The sequence below is a fragment of the Triticum urartu genome, chromosome 7A (assembly GCF_056163025.1).
Source record: "Triticum urartu cultivar PI428250 chromosome 7A, HENAU_Tu73, whole genome shotgun sequence".
NCBI lineage: Eukaryota > Viridiplantae > Streptophyta > Magnoliopsida > Poales > Poaceae > Triticum > Triticum urartu.
In genome coordinates, this window is record NC_141879.1 from 305600956 (window position 1) to 305606825 (window position 5870).

A 5870-nucleotide genomic window follows, 5' to 3' on the forward strand; every position below is an offset into this window, starting at 1 on the left:
ATATCCCCGAAGATTTGCCATAAGACCAAAATGTCTCATTGCATCATCAAGATCGAAGTCACTATCATCATCATCATCATAATATTCATGTTCATCATGATCTTGTGACTTATCATTTCCTAGGGAGGGTAATTCATTAGATAAATGATCATCAAAGTGGTCACTTTTATGAATTCTTATAGCTTTGAATATGATATCATTAATGATTCCAACATCTCCTTTAGCATGCTTAAGATTGGTAAGTTCAAATAGACATTTACCAAAACTAGGATCACTAGAGTTCATCTTACTCAAGGCAATAGATTTATGGAGAATTTCATCCAAAGTTTTCAAGGAATGATCGGGAAATCGTTCCTCAAGAAATTTCCATATAGTATAGGCACAATTTTGAGTAGGCAAACTAGCAATCAAATTTTTGGGCAATCCTCTAATGATGAGCTCAATAGTTCTAAGATTGCGAATCATGTCAATATCTTCATCTAGGGTAGGATGCAAAGGATCAATATGAGATGCACAAGGGCTAGCAATATACTTGTTCAAATGATATTGATTGAAGATTACAAGCATCCCATTTTTCCACTCATGAAAATACTCTCCATCAAGAATAGGCACTCTATGTCTAAGACTCCCTAATGTAGACACATCCATCTTCCTCCAATGGTGATTAGACCAAGGCAATGGAGACCAAAGCTCTGATACCACTTGTAGGATCTAGAAGTAGATGTGTCTAGAGGGGGGGTGATTAGACACTTAATGCTAAAGTTGCAATTTTTAAGCTTTTTTGGTTTAAGTGGAGTTTAGGCACAATTTCAACACACACAATACATATCAAGCAAGCATGCAAAGAGTATATGAGCAGCGGAATGTAAAGCATGTAACTTGCAAGAATGTAAAGGGAAGGGTTTGGAGAGATCAAACGCAATTTGAGACACAGATGTTTTTCCCGTGGTTCGGATAGGTGGTGCTATCCTACATCCACGTTGATGGAGACTTCAACCCACAAAGGGTAACGGTTGCGAGAGTCCACACAGGGCTCCACCCACAAAGGGTAATGGTTGCGCGAGTCCACATAGGGCTCCACCCACGAAGGGTCCACGAAGAAGCAACCACCCACAAAGGGTCCACGAAGAAGCAACCTTGTCTATCCCACCATGGCCATCACCCACACAGGACTTGCCTCACTAGCGGTAGATCTTCACGAAGTAGGCGATCTCCTTGCCCTTACAAACTCCTTGGTTCAACTCCACAATCTTGTCGGATGCTCCCAAGTGACACCTAGCCAATCTAGGAGACACCACTCTCCAAGAAGTAACAAATGGTGTGTAGTAATGAACTCCTTGCTCTTGTGCTTCAAATGATAGTCTCCCCAACACTCAACTCTCTCTCATAGGATTTGGATTTTGTGGAAAGAAGATCTGAGTGGAAAGCAACTTGGAGAGGCTAGAGATCAAGATTCATATGGTAGGAATGGAATTTCTTGGTCTCAACACATGAGTAGGTGGTTCTCTCTCAGAACATGTGAGTTGGAATGGTGTATGTGTTCTGATGGCTCTCTCTTCGAATGAAGAGGAGGTGGAGGGGTATATATAGCCTCCACACAAAATCCAATCGTTACACACAGTTTTCCAATCTCGGTGGGACCGAATCAACTCGGTCGGACCGAAAAGGTAAACCTAGTGACCGTTAGAGATTTCGGTGGGACCGACTGGATCAACTCAGTGGGACCGATGTGCTAGGGTTAGGGTAAATCCAAAACTCGGTTTGACCGATTACTCAAACTCGGTGGGACCGATTTGGGTAATAAGTGAAATTGAGATTTGGCCAAGCAAACTCGGTGGAACCGATTGCATATCTCGGTGGGACCGAGAATATTGCAATGGGTATCAGAGAGTTTGCAAGCCCATCTCGGTGAGACCGAGATCCCATCGATGAGACCAAACTGATTAGGGTTTGGCAGTGGCTTATGACAAGTGAAACTCGGTGGCGCCGGATAGGAAGAATCGGTAGGACCGAGTTTGGCTTAGGGTTTAGGTCATATGTGGAAGTGGGAAAGTAGCTGAGGGTTTTGGAGCATATCACTAAGCACATGAAGCAAGAGGCTCATTAAGCAACACCTCATCCCTCCTTGATAGTATTGGCTTTTCCTAAAGACTCAATGTGATCTTGGATCACTAAATGTAAAATGAGGAGTCTTGAGCTTGAAGCTTTAGCCAATCCTTTGTCCTTAGCATCTTGAAGGAGTTCCCACAACCTTTAGTCCATGCCACTCCATTGTTGAACTTATCTGAAACATGCTAGATCGAAATGTTAGTCCAACAAGAGATATGTTGTCATCAATTATCAAAACCACCTAGGGAGCACTTGTGCTTTCAATCTCCCCCCTTTTGGTAATTGATGGCAGCAGTGGAAGCCCACGCGGAGAGGAGTAGGAGGGTTCACTAGTTCGGCTGCGGTGTGAGGCTGCCGTCGCCGCATAATAACAGGGGGTGTGGGTGAGTAGAGGGATGGCCTGGCCAGCGGTGGGAGTAGTACGGGGCGGTGAGGCCTCCGCGGCATCACAGCCGGCCACGGGAGGCAGGAGCACGCGACACGACCGGCGCTGCTTTGGGTGGCTGGAGCAAGAAGACCAGAGGTTGAAGAAGCACTACGGCCGTTGGATGGACATCGTACGATCACTGCAGCTAGAATCGTTTATATTGACTAAGTTGACAAAGCCCTTGGTACGCGTCAACTTAGTAGGCCCACAACTCGGATTTGGCAGAGAACATATAGCCCATTTGCGATTTGTAAGAATGTACAACCCATTTTTTAATTCTAATGGAATTTACTACAGCCCATTTACAGTTTGTTAAAAGTAGAGCCCAACTTCTAGCTAGGACAACGATTAATAATTTCAAACAACCGCTCAAAACAGAATTAAAAAAAAAATCCCACATTTTGATGGGATTCGAAATATTTTTATCCAAAATTTCTAGTCAGGTCAAATATAATTTCAAAATAAAGTTGTATTACGTTAAAATCCAACGAAATATTGCGCGCGCAACAAGTAATGAAATTAAAATTTTCAAATTCCAAAAATAATATATTTTTCAAACTAATCACGTGTTTGGTGCATAGTAACTGTCCAGTTATTATAATCACATCCCATTTATTATTTCTTAAAGTCCATTTTCTTGTTAAGCCTAATGCATACCTCTTAGGAAAGTATGCAGCCCAGCGGGTCGGAGAATAACAAGTTGACCGGTATATTGTGTACAACTGTGGGCCCAGTTGCATTGCTGATGTTGAAAAAAAAGGCTTGTGTAGTACAGTACAACCTAACATGGTTACTCAGCCCACATTCAGTGACGCCGGAAAGGCCCAAACAAGGCTTCTGTACAACTTTTTGAAGTCACTGAGCTCAATTAATAACTTAAGAAAAAAGTTAGACTACAGTGGAACCTAATTAAAAGCTGTCACGAGCAAATAAATAATTCAACGGGTCCCACTTGTGCGTCTGCGCGCGCGCGTGTGTGTGTGTGAGAGAGAGATAGAGAGACCCATCGGTCGATGCTCGTAAATACATCTTTCAGCCATATGCATTGCTGATGCTCAGTAAAAACTTATATAGTTGACACAATCATATAGAACATCATAGCACACTGAACTTGCATACAAAAATTTCACGCAGGCGGCATAATCAGGATGGAAGCAGTGGATCGCTACAGGAAGGCCTATGTTGAAACCAACGAAGTCGTGCATAACGGTTCATCGTCTTTATCAATGACGGGGAAATATCTTGAATGTTGTGCAAAGAAAACAGACAGACAACACAATAAGTTCTGCTAGCATATTAAGTTGACGTACAGCCCTTTCTAAAAAAGTTCAGGTACAAAATTAGAACAGGTCACAATCAAATGTACTGGCATATCAGTGCTTCACACCCATAGCTCGGATTTAACTAGTACTCCCTTCATTCGGGAAAAGTTGTCCACAGGGCAGTGTATTTGTTTTTTTGCAAAAAACCCACAGAGTTTTAAACATGTCACAAATAAGTCCATCTCCTTCCTTCCTCCTCCCCTATAGCCCGCGCCTTGCAGCCATCACCGGCTACACACCTGCGCCGCCGCCCGCCTGGATCTGCGCCGTGACCAACACCAGAACCGTGGCCCAGCCCGCGACCAACAACAGCGCCGCCGCCCGCTTGCACCTGTGCCGCGGCTTACCACCTGCACCGCCTGCCGTGAAGGCGACCTATGTCGGCGCCCTCCTCGAGCTACGCCGTCGGCCCCGTTGAAGGTCGCCGCCCACGTTTGCCCACCTTCGCCGCCTACCCGCGCCTCTGATTTTGTCCGCTTCGGCTGCCGGCACCGTGGACAATTCCGGCCACTCCTGCCTCTCATGCTGCGACTGGTGGATGACGCCGGAGCCGTGGACCTCTGATGCTGCTTTTGCCTTTTCCCCTGCCTCGCCTCTGCTGCCACTCCCGCCTGTGCTGGTGAGTCTGCCCCGCCCGCCTCTACTACTGCTGCTGTTCAATTTTGTTGCTGTGAGTCTGAATTTGTTGTTCTCAGTATAGGCGGAGAAAATTCAGTCAGGGGATACAAAGCTAGAGAAATAATCCAGGACAAAGGTTGTACACTGCTGCTAAATGATGAACAAATTATAGTGAAAATTTAGTTTGATGCCATCAAATTCATTGAGTAATACTCTTGGCATTCTTGGAGATCTGCTAGTTTTTGGAAGTTTTTCTTGCTACAGTTAACTGAAAATGTTCAGTGTTCCAATACTGTAGAGAAACTACATGCCTGTAATTCAGTTATGACTCCTTTACTGAAACTGTAGTGTTTGCTAAAACTGAGATGTAAACTAAAGGAGTTTGTGATTTGCAGAAGCTGTAGCATACTCCAACAAGTGATAAATGCACTCAAAAGTTCAGTGAGAAAATGCAGAGGTTGCTCACTTGTTACTGAAAGTTTTTTTGGAGTGATAAATGCACGCAAAAGAAGTTCAGTTAACTGTTACTGTTGTTGTATGAATTCCAACCAGGTGAATTTGTTGTCAATTACTCTATAATACTCAACCAGGTTCATGCAAAATGAAGATCAACCATGTTTATTTGGATTTATTTGAATCATTTGAATTTATTTTCTTTATTTGGATTTATACACCATTTGTCCAATTGCAAACATACCTAAAGTTTCCGATTGTCCAATTTCAGTCATTCATTTTACAGAGAGCTAAGCATAGCCATGACTCTTCCCTAAATATTCGTGTAGATTCAATTCAAGTAGCACAAAACTAAAAACTGAAAACTGCCACAACCCCTTAACTAAGAGTTGATAAAAACATGTCCCTAAAATTGGAATTATTTGAATTAGCTAGGTTTATTCTTCTTCATATACAGAAAAAGATGAATATTGTTCGTCTACTAGTTACTTCAAATTTAGAACTGAATAAACACTTGTCATCTTCAGTAAACACTTGTAAATCTAGAGTGGTTTTAAACTTAGAATGCACCAAGTACTAATATCCTTTGCCAGGCTACACACCATCTACTTGGCGTAGACAGCAAGATTCACAGAGACATGCATGCTTCAATAGACTTGTGAATGCTAGCAAAGTGATAAGTAAAAACTTGGATGTTCTCAGAAATATAGCACCAGAGGACATTAAGTGAACTGGCATGTATGCTAAAGGCAAGGAAATGCCACCTTCTTTTCTTCTTCGAGCAGTTGATGAACTAGCCTGTATGCTGCAGCTACACATAGGTTCTGCAGAAAATGCACCAAAAGAGTTACACACAGGTGAAATAAGTGGAAAGCAACATGTAATCTCCACTTCTTTTCTTTTGGTAGTGAAATTCAATCTGAATTTTGTAAGCACAGAAA